The 20,432-nt window shown below is 36.3% G+C and overlaps 2 long non-coding RNA genes across 2 annotated transcripts in view; one reads left to right on the plus strand and one right to left on the minus strand.

The window, feature by feature from the left end:
* The window catches only part of LOC144317199 (uncharacterized), a 97,181-nt gene extending 87,104 nt beyond the window's left edge, over positions 1-10,077 (plus strand). Inside the window, exons 3-4 of the long non-coding RNA XR_013383133.1 lie at positions 8,477-8,728; positions 9,942-10,077. This is a non-coding gene — a long non-coding RNA (uncharacterized LOC144317199). The remainder of the gene's footprint in view (positions 1-8,476; positions 8,729-9,941) is intronic.
* Positions 1-20,432, minus strand: part of LOC144317198 (uncharacterized) — a 169,909-nt gene that overhangs the window by 7,314 nt on the left and 142,163 nt on the right. The gene's annotated exons all lie outside the window — the stretch shown is intronic.

Here is a 20,432-nt window from a genome sequence, read left to right on the forward strand (position 1 = left end):
GGGTATGAAAGAACTGGGTAATGGGCTGAATGCTGGAGATACATAGATGTAAAAAGACATGTCCTACTTTAAGAAGCTTGTCACAGAACTAATCATTCACTGCAGTGTGTGTTATAATTGCTACAGTGGAAGTATACAGAAGGGGTGGTGCCTAAAACACCTGAGCTTTGAGTTAACTCTTAAACAGAAATAAGATTTTCCAAGTGGACCCAGGCATGGAGTTGGGAGACTAGAACAATTAATGGGAGTTGGGACACAATGGACAAAGATAGATAGCTAATTCAGGAGGTATGAGCAGTTATAAGTTGTAAAATGTGGGGAAAAAATTAGTAGCCAGAGATGAGTCTATAGAAGTAAGCTTCAGATTTTAAGGGCCCTTATTTTCCATGCAAAGAAACTTAATCTAACATGTAGGTTGGTGGATTAGCACCTAGGTGAATCACCAATGGCTTTAAGAGTACAGTTTCCCAGTGCCTAGCGTAGATCTGCATTGCAATCTCTCTCTATATATATTACGGTCTGGGAATCTGTGTTTTTGAAAACTTTCACAGATGATACTGGTTAAGAATTACTGACATAGGTGATAAAGAGATAGTGAAAAATTGGATCAGAGTCATTACAAGATCATATCTGCCTTTAAGAAAGATCCAATTGTGTACCTAGCATATTTGAACAGAGTGCATCATTTTTTAAACTCATTCCTTTCTGTATGACAAAGCTGTTTTCAGTAATAATAATGTGAATATATTTTGTTCCTTTGTTTTTTAAAACTTAAGTATCTACAAAGAATAAATTCCATTTTGAAGATTCAAATTTATTAAAATATTTTGAGTATGAACTAAAATTTACATATACTAAACAACTTCTGTTTTTTGCACTCATTTCATTGTTTGAAATGTTAAACACAAATCAAAACATCAATTGGTTACAAAATGATAAAACTGAAGTAACACAAGTCCTGTTTATTCATCTTTATAATCACTGTACTATCATTGTGAATCTACCAAGTCATTGCTTTGCATGGTTCTGATGGACAGGAATTTTAGTTACCACAACTTAGATAAATAACACCAATCCCTCAACATCAAGGTTCCAATTTCAGTTACTACTTTAGTTTATTAACTGTGAATAATTGCATGAAGCACAAACTTCCACTGGTAGATGTTCAGCCTACAAGACACTATGTAGATAACAAATGTGCATTATGGTCAGTGACCGCCTAGACATTTTTTAAAAAGTCTTTGGTGATTGGTCACTGTGTATATGTTGGTCATTTTATGCACAGACACTAAAGTGTATAGTTGTGTTATATCCTTGTTGCCCAATGATAATCCACATGACATTTTACAAAAATGGATAAAAAAGAGGAAATTGACCATCAAAGATGAAAGTGCAACAAAGAAACAAAAGCAATAATAACAAAAGTGAAACTCAAATCTAAGTTAAACAGAGTTATGGGAGAAGTAGCCTGACCATGTGAATGTTGACACTGTCTCATTTGAGACTCCAGATATGTAGCTGGAGAATCTCCGTGAAGGTGAATTTACTGACATTAATGAGACAAGTGGCTGTAATGAAAAACATAAAGATGTCCCTGAGGAAGTGATACCAGCAAAAACTTACATTAAAGGAACTCTTGGAGATATTTCATGACAAGCAAAGGATAGAGTATTGGAAGCTTATCCAAACTTAGAAAGGAATATGACAATTTGTCAAGGCATAGAACAAATACTCCTTCCATATGAAAAAGTTCTAGAACAAGAAGAAGGCAAGCACCAAACTACTCTTTTTTTTTTTTTTAAAGATCTTATTTATTTATTCATGAGAGACACAGAGAGAGGGAGAGGCAGAGACATAGTCAGAGGGAGAAGCAGACTCCATGCAGGGAGCCCGAAACGGGACTTGATTCTGGGACTCCAGGATCATGCCCTGGGCTGAAGGCTGGCGCTAAACCGCTGAGCCACCCAGGGATCCTCCCAAACTACTCTTGATAGGTTTTTTAATTTTTTCAAAAAGGGAGAAAACACCTTTAATTCACAATATTTCTAATGTTTTAAATTATAGTATACTAAATAAACTTTACTACTTTCTCATTTCCCTATTCATTTATAATAATGAGTTTTTTTAATGTTTCAACCAAAAAATTTAAAAGTCACAAAGGAATCCTACATTTTCCATCAATTATGAAGATTGTTTTACAGTGATCATGAAGATTTCTGCATGTGTAGTTATTTTTACTCCCACAATGCCTTGCAAAGACTGCCTGTATTTGAGAATGTGTAGTAGCATAGGGATTGGAGATATAAACTGCTCCTGAAGTGAGCTTGAACAGTAATGAATCATGACAGACTTACTCATTGGATAAACACAGGGTGCTAACTGTGTAATTGGGAGTTCTCTGAATTGATTTCCATCTAATAGATGTTTTATCAAAGGATATGCAACCAAAAATGTGGTAATTTTAAGCTCATGTATATAATATTTAAAAATAGTAATCACAACAATTGTTTAGAACTTAGAGTGAGAAAATTTTTTTTTTTGGTGGGAGGAATGGTTTGTCACTGACTCATATTTGAAAACAAGTTTTTGTCAGTTTTAGTATTGTTTTAAACTCTCTTGGAGCACCTGGGTAGCTCAGTTGGTTAAGCATCTGCTTTGGGCTCAGGTCATGATCTCAGGGTCCTGGGATCGGGCACCATGTCGGGTTCCCTGCTCGGTAGAGAGCCTTCTTCCTCTCCCTCTGCTCCTCCCCACCACTCATACACTCATACTCTCTCTAAATAAATACATAAATTAATAAAAAAATCTTTAAACAAAACAAAACTCTCAATAGACTTGTCCACATATTTGCCTGCACTTAGGCAACCACCTTGCCATTGATTTGGCACTGGAAGCAGTGTGGGGGGAGAGTAGAAAGCAGAGAGATAGAGCTGAAAGGCATTTTGCAGAGGAACTGATGGAGAGGACTTGAGCTAGAATAGTCACATTGGAAATTATGTCAGACTATTGGTTTGTGTAATGATAATCAAGTTTAATTCCTGCCTGAGATGGCAGTGGCCATCTCAAAGTTGCTGCCACATCTCAAAGTTGCTACCACATCTCTATCAGACCCTCCCTCCGTAGTTGGTATTGCCGATTACTTTGGGGCTTTCATTGAACTTACCTGTGAACTTGCTAATTGCCCTTCAACTTGTCTCTAGGTTTCCGGCACTCTGTATCTAGGTATCTACATCTTACCTTCAGTGTGACTTAGCCATGCCCCCAGTTGAGCTTGATGGTCCAAACAATCTAGCCTATCATTAGAATTGTTAAGTGAAATAAAATTTTTAGTGAAACAGATTCTAGAATTTTTCTTTTTTAAAAAAATTATATTTATTCATGAGAGACACACAGAGAGAGGCAGAGACTTAGGCAGAGGGAGAAGCAGACTCCCTGCAGGGAGCCTGATGGGAGACTCAATCCCAGGACCCTGGGATCATGACCTGAGCCCAAGGCAGATGCTCAAGCACTCAGACACCCAGGTGCCCCTAGATCCTAGAATTTCTTTATAACACATTTTAGGATTTACTAACTTTAAAAGTAAGAACTTTGCCCGCACCCCTGCCCTGTTTTCCTGAAATGACTATGCCTATTTCCCTTCTACATCATTATCCTATAACACCCTTTTATAAGTTTGTTTCTTTCATTAGGCTGGAGACATATGTATTTATTTTAACATATATATTTATTTTTCCAATGTCTTGGAAAAAGTTCAATAACGACAAAACCTGGACTTATAATAATGTAGTTGCTAGAAATGACAAATTGATAGCCTGCAGGCCAAGTCCATACTTTAGCTGCATTTAATTTGGCTCATTTAAATCTTTTTAATTGGTTACTAGTATTTAAAAATTGAGATCCTCTGAACAAAAACATGGCTTTTCTGCTTTGTTTTCAGGGCACCTAGGTGGCTCAGTTGATTAAGCATCTGTCTTTGGCTCAGGTCATGATCCTGGGGTCCTGGGATAGAGCCCCACATTGGGCTCCCTGCTCATTGGGGAGTCTGCTTCCCCTCTCCCACTGCCCCTTTCCCCACTCATGCTCTCTCTCTGAAATAAATAAATAAAAATCATAAAAAAAGTTTTCATTATCACTGGGTCTATATTTCTAGGTAGTAGTCAATTGGTGCTAAATAGTGGCTACCACTTTTTGACAGGGTCTCTCTAAGCTTGATTTCTGCTTTTATGAGACCTACTTGAACCTAGTAGACATTTAAATTTGTAACTCATGATTTAGAATTTAGAATCTACAATATTATCAAAGGTCACATTAGTCAAACTGTTTCCTTCAGAATATATAATCAGACTGTTGACTGTCTATTCCCCAAAAGGCTACCCAATAAATTTAGGTTTGATCAACATGGGTTTTTTTTTTTTTTCAGCTTTCAACACCCATGCACAAAGATAGGGACAATTTTGCTTGGCTTTGGAAAAGAATTTGAATGAAAATGCAGGAGAGATATTTCTTCCCAATTATGCAGATAGGAATAAATTAAGTATTGTAAAAGTATGTGCAGATTTCCTAAACAGTGACACCCAGCACTTCTAGACCATTCTATCATGCCATAATATCTGGCAGGGGAATCTGTGAATACTTGCTTGCATGTCCATCCCAAGGTCTTTTCCAGTTCAAATTTTTCATCACCACTCTAGAACACCTAATAATTTAAGTCACTCGGGCGTGTTTTTTCTAAAGTGGAAAATAAAGTCCGCATAGTCATAAATCTGCCAAACTTACTGCACAGCCAGTTTACCTAACCAAACAGACTGCTCGGTTTTTCCCTCTAACTAACATACCTGCTATTTTGGTAAGTTCACTGTGGATAGGTCTTCTTTAAGAACGAAAGATGTACACTTGCTTTATGTTTTCATGATTAGAAGGTCTGTTGTATTGATTGTCCTAGAACAAAATGGCTTTCAGTCAGAGCTCCTTATTTTAGGAGACCAATAGAAAGTTGGTTTCACATTTTTAAAAATTTAAATAAGGGACACCTGGATGGTTCAGTGGTTGAGCAGCTGCCTTCAGCTCAGGGTATGGTCCCAGAGTCCTGGGATCAAGTCCCATATCAGGTTCCCCCCAGGGAGCCTGCTTCTCCCTCTGCCTGTGTCTCTGCCTCTCTCCCTGTGTTTCTCATGAATAAATAAGGAAAATCTTTAAAAAATAACAAAATAAAAATTAAAAAAATTTAAGTAAGCTTTTCTTTTAGAATAGGTTTTGATTTATAGGAAATTTACAAAGTTAGTATGAGAATACTCCTCACCAAGTTTCTACTGTTATTAACATTTTACATTACTGTGGAAAATTTGTCATAACTAAGGAACCAACATTGGTGCATTATAATGAACCGAAGTCCACACTTTATTTGACTTTAACTGGTTTTTCTTTAATGTCTTTTCTTTCTATTCCAGGATCCCATTACCACAAAAAACATGTTATATTTAGATATCATGTCCTTTAGGCTGTTCTTGATTGACAGTTTCTCAGATTTTCTTTCTTTTTCATGACTTTAACAATTTTGAGGAGTATTGGTTGGATATTTTATAGAAGTCCCTCAATTTAGGGTTTTCTTATGTTTTCTCCTGATCAGCCTGGGGTTATGAGATTTTGAAATAATAGCACAGAGGTCAAGTGCACCTCTTATTACATTGCATCATATCATGCATTACTCTCTCTTTTTTTTTTCATTTCAAGGGCGTGCTTTATTTTTTTCTTTCTTTTTTTTAAATAATAAATTTATTTTTTATTGGTGTTCAATTTGCCAACATACAGAATAACACCCAGTGCTCATCCCTTCAAGTGCCCCCGTCAGTGACCGTCACCCATTCACCCCCACCCCCAGCCCTCCTCCCCTTCAACTACCCCTTGTTCATTTCCCAGAGTTAGGAGTCTTTATGTTCTGTCTCCCTTTCTGATATTTCCAACACATTTCTTCTCCCTCCCCTTATATTCCCTTTCACTATTATTTATATTCCCTACATGAATGAGAACATATAATGTTTATCCTTCTCCGATTGACTTATTTCACTCAGCATAATACCCTCCAGTTCCATCCACATCAAAGCAAATGGTGGGTATTTGTCGTTTCTGATGGCTGAGTAATATTCCATTGTATACATAGACCACATCTTCTTTATCCACTCATCTTTCAGTGGACACCGAGGCTCCTTCCACAGTTTGGCTATTGTGGACATTGCTGCTATAAACATCGGGTTGCAGGTGTCCCGGCGTTTCATTGCATCTGAATCTTTGGGGTAAATCCCCAGCAGTACAATTGCTGGCTCATAGGGCAGGTCTATTTTTAACTCTTTGAGGAACCCTCAGACAGTTTTCCAGAGTGGCTGCACCAGTTCACATTCCCACCAACAGTGTAAGAGGGTTCCCCTTTCTCCGCATCCTCTCCAACATTTGTGGTTTCCTGCCTTGTTAATTTTCACCATTCCCATTGGTGTGAGGTGGTATCTCATTGTGGTTTTGATTTGTATTTCCCTGATGGCAAGTGATGCGGAGCATTTTCTCATGTGCATATTGGCCATGTCTATGTCTTCCTCTGTGAGATTTCTGTTCATGTCTTTTGCCCATTTCATGATTGGATTGTTTGTTTCTTTGCTGTTGAGTTTAATAAGTTCTTTATAGATCTTGGAAACTAGCCCTTTATCTGATACGTCATTTGCAAATATCTTCTCCCATTCTGTAGGTTGTCTTTGAGTTTTGTCGACTGTATCCTTTGCTGTGCAAAAGCTTCTTATCTTGATGAAGTCCCAATAGTTCATTTTTGCTTTTGTTTCTTTTGCCTTCGTGGATGTATCTTGCAAGAAGTTACTGTGGCCGAGTTCAAAAAGGGTGTTGCCTGTGTTCTCCTCTAGGATTCTGATGGAATCTTGTCTCACATTTAGATCTTTCATCCATTTTGAGTTTATCTTTGTGTATGGTGAAAGAGAGTGGTCTAGTTTCATTTTTCTGTCATGCATTACTATCGTGATTACTTGTCCATGATGATGTTAATCTTAATCATCTGATTTATCTAGTGTTTACCAGCTTTCTGTACTGTAAATTTACTGCATTCCCCCCACTCTACTTCCTTAGTTGAAAGCAGTCAGTAAGTAAAGTCCATACCCAAGGTGTGAGGAGTTAAAGCTTTATTTCCTTGAGGGGGTAGTATCTACATAAATTATTTGGAATTCTTCTGCATTGAAGTTTCATCACTCCTCTCTATTTATTTGTTCAGTAATTTATTTGTATAAGTAGAGGCTCACAAATATGAACTTTATATTATGGGTTATAATTCACTACTATCTTATTTATTTTGTTGCTTAAATTATTTCAACTTTGGCCTTTGAGAACACTTTCAGTCTGGTCATGTGTTCCTTTGATGTGCCCCCATCATTTTGTTTATTGAGCACTTCCTTACTTTATGGCATTGCAAGATTCTCTAGGCTCATCTTTTATATTCCCTGCCTAAGTCCTAGAATCAGTCAGTTCTCCAAGGAGGTCTGGTTTCTTTTATTAGAGAATGGTAATAGAAACCAAGATTTGGGCATTGGATGTGCTCATTGCTCCTGGGATGTCATCATTTCTAGGCCCTCTCAGTGGACAGTGCTAGGACTTGTAAAATCATTTCTCTACCTATCTGTATCATTTTAAGCCAAATACATGTTCGTACTGATGTTTCTGGCTCTACTCCAGAACCACATGGCTCATTCTGCTTCTACCTTGTTTATTTATAATGTCTCAGTAGTGAGAAACCTAGATCCTACCACCCATCATCCATTTACTCATTTATGTGATCCCAGTATAAGATTTTCTTATCTCCATAGTCTCTACATATAATGGTTCATGAGAGATCTTGGGGCCCAAACTCAGGTAGAAAAACCCTGTTATTTTTAGTTCTTTCTAAATAAAGATATAGGCATTTGTAAAGCACATTTGGCCACACTGCAAAATAAATATCCATTGAAATAGATAAGTATACATTAGCAGATAACATATCTGTGCATATGAGTATACTATTAGTATAATTGCTAATTAGGGGTATCAGCTCTAGAGGATTTATGAAGGCAAGTGATTGAACAGGTGAATATAGTCATTCAACATATCAGAGGTAGAAACTTTTTGTTTTTTGTATATAACAGAAACCCCTTGGGAAGCTTTAGCTATACTCATTATTTGGTTGCAAAAAAAGATTTCTTATAAAAGGATATTTTGTAAAGTTGTACAAATGAAACTTTATCCTTCGGGAGTAACAAAAACCAAGGTGAGTGATATTTAGGGAATTAAATTATAAAATGAGATAACATAAGTTTGGGGTATACTGAACTATTGCATTAGGAGTTATTTGAATGCAGAAACAGCTTAATGTATTTCTAGAGTAAAATAAATTTCTAGTTTTCTTGAAAAAATGCTAATGCAAACATATTATAAAAATTTCCCTTATCATTAGATGGAGGCAAGTAGAATAATGACTGTACTTCTGGGAAGGCCTGCAGTGCTTTTGGAAGAATTGATCATGTTCTCCAGTGAGAGCCTTGTTCTGGGTGCTGTAATTGTGCCAGAGATGGAATGTGAAACTACTTTTATTGCAGAGACATGGAGGACTAATACTAACAAGCACAAGGAAACCATTGAGAAAGACCAAAGATGCCCTCAGAAGTTCACAATCAATATAAAGTTTTGATACAACATGGAGTATGAGGTGAATCTATCACAGTAGGAGATAATTCCACAAAACTTCATTAAAAATGTGGCTCCTGGCCTATTACTGTAATTAGTGAACATTTGATCCTATCCACCAGCTATTCCTAGCTTAGTGATTTGTGTTGAAGAATTTAAGTGGCAATGTTAACTTTCAAGAGGGGTCTTATAGGTATCTCTAGTTCTCTCTGTGTCTGCATCCCCTAACTTAGGTCAAACAACACTCATTTCTACTGGGGACACATCTAGTTCTTGTAACCTCATGCTATTTAAGGTAGGAGGGGTACTTAGAAACCCTAACATTACTGCAGAGAGGAAGGAAACTCCGCCTGGGCTTATTAAATAAATAAATGAGTGTATGAAGTGGATTAAAGGGAGAAGCTAGGGGATCAAGTAGGGAAATATAGAAAGGTTTTGTTTATGGTATATTCTTGAAACATTTGATACATTATTCAAATCTATTCCCTTTCTTAATATGGAGGATTTAATGGACTAAATGGCATTCATTGGTTACTTTAGTGTGGATAACCAAGAACTGACTGACCAGAAGCATCTGGTGCAATTGCTTAAATTAGTGCAACTCTCACAATGAATGATTGTGTCTCTTACTGATAGTACATTCGTCACCTTGGGAAACACAAAAATATTACAAAAATAAAAATACTGACATGACCTTTCCAGATATTAAAAACTAAATCTTTTACAAGGTATGGTTCATTTTTGTTAACAAAAAAGGTTATAAAATATTCCTTATTGATGTGCCATGAATCTGTCAAATTGGGTAAGTACAGAAATAGATTTGACCTCTTTATCCTCAGTAGTGAAATCTGTTTTATGATTCCAAGTCAAGAAAATTATGTTCTATGTTATATCCATATTAAATGCTTTGAAAATATGATGTTTGTGTAATAATTTACCTTTTATAAAATATTTGCACAACCATTATTTCAACTGGAATTACCAAATAGGACAAATGTTAGATTTAAAAAATATTTTCTTAGAAATTCTGAAAGATAATGATTCTTTTAAATTATTTTATTTAAAAATTAAAATATTTTATCTATTCAGATATCACAGTTCCAAATCCATTGTATGTTATACTATTATCGTTTCAGCTTTAAGATAAAGTTTTAATTACATAGAAACTTATCAACAATGCAAAGAATCCTCATCATAGGAAATATTTTTTAATATTTTATTTATTTATTTGACAGAGTGAAAGCAAGAGAGCACAAGGAAGGAGAGCAACAGAGGGAGAAGCAGGCTCCCTGCTCAGTGGGGCTTGAGCCTAGAACCCAGGGATCAAGATCTGAACCAAAGGCAGATGCTTAACGCATTGAGCTACCCAGGCACTCCAGAAAAATGTTTTCATTAAAGAAAAGTCTTTCATTTTAATTTCATCCAGTTTGATTTGACCATTTCTAAACATGTATTCACTATGTGGAGAGTGCTATGCTAATGGGTTGTAAGACATGTATGTAAAATCACTTCTGTTCCCAAGAACTAATAATGACATATAAAGTCTAAGGAGTTCATGAGGATCTCAGCTATCTGCTATGGGCAGTGTGGGAGAGCGAAGACAAGGACAAAAGAAACTATGATGCTAAGCAGGACATGATGCCAGATATATAAAAGCAATGATGTGATGAGCACTAGGTGTCCAATAATTCATCAGTTGTAACATATATTGGATTAGGATCTAGTCATATGACCTTATTTGACCATAATTACTTCATTTTTAATTTTTTTAGTTTTTTTTTAGAGAGGGAGAGAGAGAGACAGTGAGAGAAAGGGGGCAGGGAGGGGCAGAAAGGGAGGGAGAGAATCTTAAGCAAGCTTCATGCCCAGCACAGAGGCTGAGATGGGACTTGATCTCACAACTCTGAGATCACAACCTGAGCTGAAATCAAGAGTTGAATCCTTAACCAACTGAGTCACCCAAGCACCCCCATAATTACTTCTTTAAAGGCCCTATCTCCAAAAATAGTTACATTCTGAAGTGGTATTGGGGGTTGGAAGTTCAACATATGAATTTGGAGAGACACAATTCAGTGCCTAACGCTATGTCACAGTCTGGGCTAAATGGAAGGAAATATAGATGCCATTTCTACAATGCACCCACTAAGCATATGTTATTTCATTTAATCCTCATAAACAGGCCCAATTACCATGATCATCTTTATGATGAGGAAAACAATTCTAAGAGAGGTTAAATAATATGGCTAGCACCACATATTTAGAAAATGATGGAATCAAGACTTAAACATTATGTGTTGAGCTGTGGATCTCCACTGCCACTTTGGAACAGAGGAATATCAGCCTCTGGTTGGGGATGAGGATATGAGATCCCTCTGATCCCTTTAAAACTACTTTTCCCTTTTCTTGAAGGTAAAGCTTTTGGGACTCACATTTAGGATATATTTCCTCTGATATTTGGTCCATAGGCTTTTTTCAAAAGAACAGGATGAGTATATTCTTTCCTTAGAAAAAGATGAAACACTGAAACTAATACTACACTGTATGTTAACTAATCAGAATTTAAATAAAAGCTTTTAAAAAAAAGAAAGATGAAACACCAAGTACATGCTTATTAATATACGGGGAAGTGTTATGTTAGTTACTCCTATTAATTTATTATTCTGGAAAGGTCATTCATAGGCTGTCACCTGCAATGTTGCTCACAGCTGTCTGAAGGGTTCCAAGGCCTAGGACCATTGCCTTCCTCCACCAACAATGGCTGTCAGGCAAGTTGCTCTCTTTTAGCTGACCCCCATTATGGCTCCTTTATTAATGACACTTGGGGTCATTGCTCCTGTAAAGAGGTAGGTAGAAACTATCTTCTTCTTTTTTTTAACTTTATTTATTTATTCATGAAAGACACAGAGAGAGGCAGAGACAAAGACAGAGGGAGAAGCAGGCTCCTCGCAGGGAGCCTAATGTGAGGGACTCAATCCCTGGACCAGGATCACTCCCTGAGCCGAAAACAAATGCTCAACTCCTGAGCCACCCAGGCGTCCCTGCCTTCTGGTCTTTTAAGAGATAAGTTTTCCTGAAGGCTGAATATAAAAAGGTTTTTGCCAAAGTAATTCTGTGGAAAATGAAATTTTCATTTGCACACAAAAATGGAGAAAAGCAAAATGGAGACTTCCAGAATAAGGTTTCAAATGTACAGACAGGTGTCCTGATAAAGACAGGCAATTCTCTCAGCACAATGCTCTTGTTTTATTTTTAATTATAGTGAGTTAGAAGGTTAGTCCTGCTCTTTGGTTGCACTTTAATTATTTTCCCAATGTTGTCTTTCTGTGTTATGATCTCTTTAAGAGGCAGGAGGAAATAGACATTTAATTAACCAGATGTCACTCAATAAATCTTAAGTGTTATTCTCTGTATCAGACAACCAAATGTAAAGCACTAAAAAAAGGCCTGATTTTTAAATATGAATTTGGCATAATTTAAGTTTTTAGTGATAATGATACTCTTAAAAGTAAAATTAAGAAAGTCTTTTAAAATGTTGGGCAGAAAAGGGTTTCTTACATGAGCAGTACCATTAATGACTGACCATGTTCTCTATCCTTCTATATGTTTGTCTATTGATTTATTCTGTAGTTTGTTTCTGAAGTGCCCTTTTCTTCACATAAAGGAGGCTGATTCCAGAGGAAGAGTCGACAGGCAAAAAGTTGAAGGTAGCTGGCACTTTAGATTTCATCAATAGCCATTCCCCTTCGAAAACAGAATTCTGATTTTTGCTCACCCTCCTTCTAGGTATACCTCCTTTAAGGATGGCAGGCTCTTCTGCAACCAAGGAAATAACTTATTATTTATCTAAGCCAATTGTACTGGTCTCATTCACTTTTAGAAGTAATTAGGTTTAAGTGTATGCATGCAACAAAGCCCTGCCAGTGAGACATGAGGGGAAATCTACTGAGCACTACTGAGAAGATCTTTTTCCCCTTACTGTTAGAAAGAGACAAAAGACAAGGTAGGTATATTTAACACCTCACAGAAATCTTGAAACTGAGCCAGCCATCTTGAGCTGAGAAGGGGTGGAGGTCAGCCTAAGAAACCAATCAATATGCTGGAGATATGTGGATGGCATAGCAGACAATAGAAGGAAACTACTTATAATTTTTTTTTGCTATTTAATTATTTTTTAAAGAGATTTTATTTTTTCAGAGCAGCTTTGAGTTCACAGCAAAATTGACCCAAAGTACAGTGATTTCCCATATCCCCAGGTCCCCACACGTGCATAACCTTCCCCATTATCAACATATCCCCCACCAGAGTGGTACATTTGTTGCAACTGATGAACCTGCACTGATGTCATTATCACCCAAAGCCCAGAGTTTACATTAGGGTAGACTCTTAGTGTTGTACATTCAATGGATTTGGAAAAATGTATAATGACATGTATCCACAACCAGTATAGTCCCATGCAAAGTAGTTTCACTGCCCTAAAGATTCTTTTTGCTCTGTCTATTCAGTCCTTTCTCCCCACTAACCTCTTGCAACCCCTGATATTTTCACTGTCTCCATAGTTTTGCCTTTCCCAGAATGTCATATAGTTGGAATTATGCAGTATGTAGCCTTTTCAGATTGACTTCTTTAATTTACTAATATGCATTTAAGGTTCCTCTGTGTCTTTTCATGGCTTGAAATCTCATTTCTTTTTAGTGCTGAATAATATTCCATTGTCTAGATGTACCACAGTTTATCCATTCACATACTGAAGGACATCTTGGTCATTCAGAGTTTGGCAATTATAAATAAAACTGCTATAAACATCTGTGAGCAGGGCTTTAGATGGACTTAAGTTTTCACTTCCTTTGGATAAATATTAAGTAGCACAGTTGCTGTATTGTATAGTAAGAGCGTGTTTGGTTTTGTAAGAAACTGTGTTCCAAAGTGATGATACCATTTTGCATTCCCACCAGCAATGAGAGAAGTTTCTGTTGCTCTGTATCCCCATTAGCATGTGGTATTATCAGTGTTTTGGATTTTGGGCAGTCTGACAGGTATGTAGCTCTTGTTTTTAAGAAACATACACTGAAATATTTGCAGGCAGAGAGGCATTGCAGTATAATCTTACATAGCTCAGAAAAACTGAACACATTCTAAACACTACAAAGTAGTATTTATTAGAAGGGATCCCTCTTTTTCCTAGCTTCCCCTCCCCCTCCCCCTCCCCCTCTTCTTTCTAGTCTTCAACTTTTCTGTTTTATATGTAAAACAGCAAGAAGAGTTTTTTAAATTTTTTAAATTATTTTTTATGGCCAGGGTTGATGGGAGGAAGTGGAAGAAACACATTTTAATTTCTTCTAACTCTGACCATAAATTCTGGAGCATCAGTTTTCATACTTGGCTACAACTTGGAATCATTCGAAGAGTTTAAATAAATACTGAACTGATGCCTGGGTCCATTCCTAGAGATTGTGATTTAATTGGATTGAGGTCTTGTCAGGATTTTTAAAAGCTCTCTAGGTTATTCCTAATTGCAGTAAAATGTGAAAGCCACTACCCTAGAGTGATCTTATTTTTTAAAAATATTTTATTTAAATTCAATTTGCCAACAGATAGTATAACACCCAGTGCTCATTCCATCAAGCGCCTTCTTCACTGCCTGTCGCTCCTTTACACCATCCCCCATTCTCCTCCCCTTCTGCAACCCTTTGTTTCCCAGAGTTAGGAAGTCTCTCATGGTTTGTCTTCCTAATTTTTCCCCACCCAGTTTCACTCCTTTCCCTATAGTCTCTTTCACTATTTCTTATATTCCACATATGAGTGAAACCATATGATGATTGTCCTTTGACTTATTTCACTCAGCATGATACCCTCCAGTTCCATCCACATTGAAACAAATGGTTTACCATGCTTTCTGATGGCTGAGTAATATTCCATTATATATACATAATGGAATATTCATTCCATTATATATATGTATATATGTACATATATATGTATATACCATGGAATATACATTCCACTATATATATATATGTATATACATACATATATATATGTATATACCACATCTGCACATCTGCTTTATCCATTCATCTGTCAAAGGACATTGTGACTCCTTCTAGAGTTTAGCTGTTATGGACATTGCTGCTATGAACACTGCAGGGTGCAGGTGTCATGTCATTTCACTACATCGTATCTTTGGGGTAAATACCCAATAGTGCAATTGCTGGGTCATAGGGTAGCTCTATTTTTAAATTCTTGAGGAACCCCCACATTGTTTTCCAGAATAGCTGCACCAGCTTCATTCCCACCAATGGTGCCAGAGGGTTCTCCCCTTTCTCCACATCCTTGCCAACATTAATTGTTTGCTGTCTTGTTAATTTTAGTCATTCTCACTGGTGTAAAGTGGTATCTCATTGTGGTTTTGATTTGTATTTCCCTGATGGCAAGTAATGTGGAGCATTTTTTCAGAGCTTATTGGCCGTATCTAGGTCTTCTTTAGAGAAATGTCTGTTCATGTCTTCTGTCCGTTTCATGACTGGATTGTTTGTTTCTTGAGTGTTGTGTTTGATAAGTTCTTTTTAGATCCTGGATACTGATCTATATCTGATATGTCATTTGCAAATATCTTCTCCCATTCTGTAGATTATCTTTTAGTTTTGTTGACTGTTTCCTTTGCTGTGCAGAAGCTTTTTACCTAGAGCGATCTTATGATTTACAAATGCAAAGAAAACAATTTGACAAGGAAAAAAGTTTGACGAAAATAAATCTGTATTCTAAATCCAGGATCAAATAAACCTGTAGAGACAGGTATATTTCTTGTGTGTGTGTGTGTGTGTGTGTGTTTTAGCAAAGCAAACTTTGTGCCGAGGAGCACAAAGTGATTCTTAAGGCCTCATGATCATAATCACTAGAAGAAACCCCTAAACTTTTAATTATTCAGATTCCACTCCATGCCTTCCTAATCATAACTTCTAGAGTAGGTTGTTTGAGTAAATGTTTGCTTTAAAATAAAACAAAACAAACAAAAATACAACCCTCAAGTAATTGTGCTGATTAGTGAGGGTTTGGAAAATATGAGGATTGTGTACAGTCTTCTAAACTTCAGTGATCCTCTGCCATTTCATTGACTTCAAAAGTATGTGTCTCTTCACATTAATGTATATTGAGTATCAGCCATATAGCAGCTTCTATGAGGTAGGATTTCTTAATCAGGCTCATGAATTCCCTTGGAGATCCAACTTGAAAGGGTATAGAAAACACCTGGAGAATTTTAAAGTGAAGTTCTTGGCTTGATGACTAGCAATCCAGATTTTGTAGTTCTGTGAGAGGCCCAGGAATCATTATTTTATTTTCTTACAATTATTTTTTAAATATTTATTTACAAGAGAGAGAAAATGCATGTGCACACATGTGAGTAGGGGGAGGGCCAGAAAGAGAGTCTTCAAGCAGACTCCTTGCTGAGTGGAGTGCCCAATCCCACAACCCTTGAGATCATGACCTGAACTGAAACCAAGAGTTGGATGCCCAACTGACTGAGCCAGTCAGGCACTCTAGGAATCATTATTGTAATGTTTAGGTTGATTTTGAAGCAGATGTTTCAAGGATCAACCTTTAAAAAATTCTTCCTTGGAAGAATCATAGATCCACCTCAAGGGCTCTTTCAGTTTGCAGTTTTATGCAAAATTGTGTGTGCATGTGTGTGTGCGTGCACATTTTTCTGAGGTGGAAGGCCTTACTGGTACACCAGATTCTCAAAGGGAGCAATGACTCTCTACCTAGGATAGAAGAGTAAGGTCCAGAAATTTGAGTAAGGTCAGAAAGGAGTTATTATCTAATAGGGAAATAAAACCAAAGATAGCATTTTTATAAGTCATGTTCTAAATGTAGTTATAGATATAAAGTAAGTACAGAGGGGCTGACAAGAGAATAAGATTAGTTCAGTACTGAATATGTGACAGGTAGCATATGGTGCTTTACATATCATTCTCACAATAACCAATATGCCAGTATTTATTATCTCTATTTTATAGACATGGTTAAGTAATTGGTTCAAGGTCAACACTGAAGTCTATTCTACTGCATCACAGTGGTTCTCAAAGTGTGGCCACAGGAAATCCCAAAGATCTTTTCAGGCAGTCTGTGTGGTTAAAACTATTTCAAAATAATCCTTAAATGGTATTGCTTCTTTCACTGTATCATTTGTAATGATGGAACAAAAGCAATGGTGGGTAAAAATGCTGGTGCAGAAATCAAGACAGTGGCTCCCAATTGTGCTTGAAGTCATTGTATTCCTTAATTGCTACACACTCACAATAAAACAAAGCACTAACATAAGAATGTCCTTGGTTAACAGTCAAAATTATTTATTTTATGAAATCTTGATCCCAGCATACATGTGTTTTTGATATCCTATATGATCAAATGGGAGTTTCTATGGAATCTTGAAATACAATGGTCATCTTAGGAAAAACATTTGCACAGTTGTTTTGTTGCTAGCTGAGTTAGTAGGGTTTTTTCTTTTATTGTTGTTGTTTTAGTGGCATTATGATTTTATACTAGTATGATTTTATACATTATGATTTTATACCAAAAGGAATGGTTGACAAACTTTTTTCAGATGTGAATATTTTGTAGACATTTTCTCAAAATGAATTAAGTGAGCTTATTACCTCAAAGAAAACAATTTGACAGTATTTGTTGCCAATGATAATACTCAAACTTTCAAGTGAAAATTGGAATTTTGGAAAATTTTTCATGAGTTTGACAGCTTCTCGATAGTTGAAGGCTTTTTAAATGAGATTGGTGGAGATATTAATGTGGTTTTTGAAAATATTGTAGAGTCGAATATTTGAAATTCTGCGTAACTCAATGAATCAGTATTTTCCAAATGATGAATGCATAATGTTAAAAAAATCATGCGTGGGTAAACAGATTTATTCCAAGTGAAAAATAGAATAAAAATTTAACAGTATGAAAAATTCATTAATATTATTTCCAATTCCACCATTGTAGCTAACATTTAAGAAACTTTTACCTTTGAAAAATTTGGTAGGGCATCAAAGAAGAATATCCACTATTACCCAAATAGGCTGCCAAAAATACTCTTCCCTTTTCCAACTACATATCATGTGAAGCTAGTTTTTCTTTAAATGTTTCAAACAATATATTGTAATATATTAACTGCAAAAGCAGATATGAGAATCTAGCTGTCTGTCTTCTATTAAACCAAACATGAAAGAGATTTGTAAAGTGTAAAGCAATGCCAAACTACTCATGATTTAGGGGAAAAGTTATTTTTCACAAAAAAATGTGTTACTTATGCCAAAATGTAATGAGTTTATTATTGTTAGCTTTAATGAATTAATATTTAAACATTTTTAGTTTTAATTTCTAATGTAAATATTGATAGGTATAATTAATTTAAACAAAACCTCCTTAAGGTCTTTATTAAGTTTTAAGAGTGTAATATGATTCTGGGACTGCATTGGTCCATCAGCACTCACTTGGAAAAAATCAAGAAAAACCTCCTAACATTTGGTGGGGTCTTCATCTGTTGGCTGGGAATTTAGCAATTGAAGATTGGGGCTAGTGTGTGAGGATGTTCCAGACAAAGGGATCAATGTGAGTGGAAGCCCAGAGGTGTGGAAGTTTGAAGAGAATTTAAGAAACAATAGAGAGTCCACTTCATTTCATTTAGCTAAGTATTTGCAGAGTGCCTTTTGTGTGGGAGGTGTGTGTGTGTGTGTGTGTGTGTGTAAGGTTTATGCTGAGTGTACAATGCTGAGGCATAAGACATAGTCTCTACCTTTAGCTCACAGTTCATTCTGGAGCACTGGGTTTTGAGTGGGAAAGCAGTCCAGAATACACATGAGTTGACCTCAAATTATTTTCCCAGGGGCTTTCTTTTTAAAACAATACAATTGGTTTCATTTAATAATAATTCCTCCTTTATTATTCAATGCAATAATTTATATTTAATTCTCTGTAATGCTCTCGGACTCAATTATCCAAGTGATCTTTATGAGCATTCTCACTTTTTCTTCACAGGAACCTTTTTCTCTATGCAGCCAGTTTTACACAGAAGCAGGTGAAATCTTTCAGTTGATATATGAGCACGTTATGTCCATTAAAATTAATGGGAAATGAATATGTGCACCGAGGGAAGGATATACTTCAAAAAGTCAATTTACACAATGTTCCTTGTTACATTCTCATTGTAGGATTTCTATTTCAATTATACTTAATGAATTGTATTAGATGCCCCTGTCTCTAAGGTTAGTGACATCAAATATGCTTCTAGTTCTATTCATGTCTTAGGCTGTCCAAAGCAATCTTTAGAAGTGGAATTAACCTCACTACCTGTGCTGTTTAGACGAACTTAATAGTTTCCAATATAGTTCAATGCCAAAGTCACCACAGCAAGAGGATATGATTAATAGACTAATAAATAGGGGATAACAGATCACCTGTAAAACCCATGTCTTGGAGAGATAATAAATGCCATGTTATTCATTAGAATATAGAAATATAGAAATAGAATAGAATAGAATTAGAATATAGAAAAATAAGCAAAAAAACAAACAAACAAACAAACAAAAACACACACACACACACACACAAACACATGGACTTTCAAGGGAGGAAATGGACCTTTTTTTCCTAAGAATCCTTTGTGGGTGGCACATAGTTTATTATCAGGTACATAATAAACCTGAGTTTCATTAATGATTGTTCATCCTTGTACTAATAAACCATATTCACCAAGAAACTCCAGGATGATATATTTATTATCTACTTATTGGCTTCTGGATATAAATTGACCTTCTGTTGACCTGGCTATTTCAGCCTTTCTAATTGGCTCAGGAACTGCCTAGGGTTTTTACTCACAGGAACCAATGAATCTGGTCATCCTTTGTTGTTATCTTTAATAATCTTTCCTAACATCTTCCAAAGGAACACCTAATAAATGCCTCAGCTCTCCATTGGCATCATGGACATTCCTGTTGCAGGAGCCTTTTTAAATTTCCTTGCCGTTCTGCTTCTGGTGGCTTTAATAGGTTCTTGGAGAGCACTACTCTAAGATTTCACATCAGGAAGCATTCCTTGGTTGAGCTTTTCTAATTTTCATGCTCGCTTTTGAGGAAGGAGGTAAGGGAAACTTATAGGGGTGGTTGGAACAGGTTTTCTGGCTGTTACTCAATGATTTTTTTCATAGCATTCCCTGCTGTCAAAACTCTTTTTTCCTCTGAGTACCTAAAAGCTAGGGCTATGCAAGGAATTTTATTTGTAGGATTCTCTCATTTACAACTCTCTTTGAGAAAAGTACTATAATCATTGCCCTTTCCTCCTTAAATTCAAAGACATTGAGACTGGGAGAAACTAACAAAGTGGCATGAAATTGCACAGAATTTGAATGCAAATGGATTGGCTCCCAGCTTGAGCTTTTAATAACTTCACACTTTGCCATATTGTGGGGCCAAGGAGGATTAAATCAACACCAAGCAGGCCTGTGTGTTTGTCATGACATGCTGTCCATGACCACCCTCCATCAAAACCTCTGTTCTCATCAGCTTCCCTCCCCCTCCTTATAGAAACTGATATGATTACACATTTATCCCCACGTATATGTGTCTATCCTGTCTTCTACTCAGGAATTTGCTTCAAATCCTTTCTGCAGGTAGATTTAATATAAATAACAATTACTTGATGAGGAGTGACATGGAAACATCTAGTTTTCTAAT

Source organism: Canis aureus, chromosome 7 (genome assembly GCF_053574225.1).
Source record: "Canis aureus isolate CA01 chromosome 7, VMU_Caureus_v.1.0, whole genome shotgun sequence".
Taxonomy (NCBI): Eukaryota; Metazoa; Chordata; class Mammalia; order Carnivora; family Canidae; genus Canis; species Canis aureus.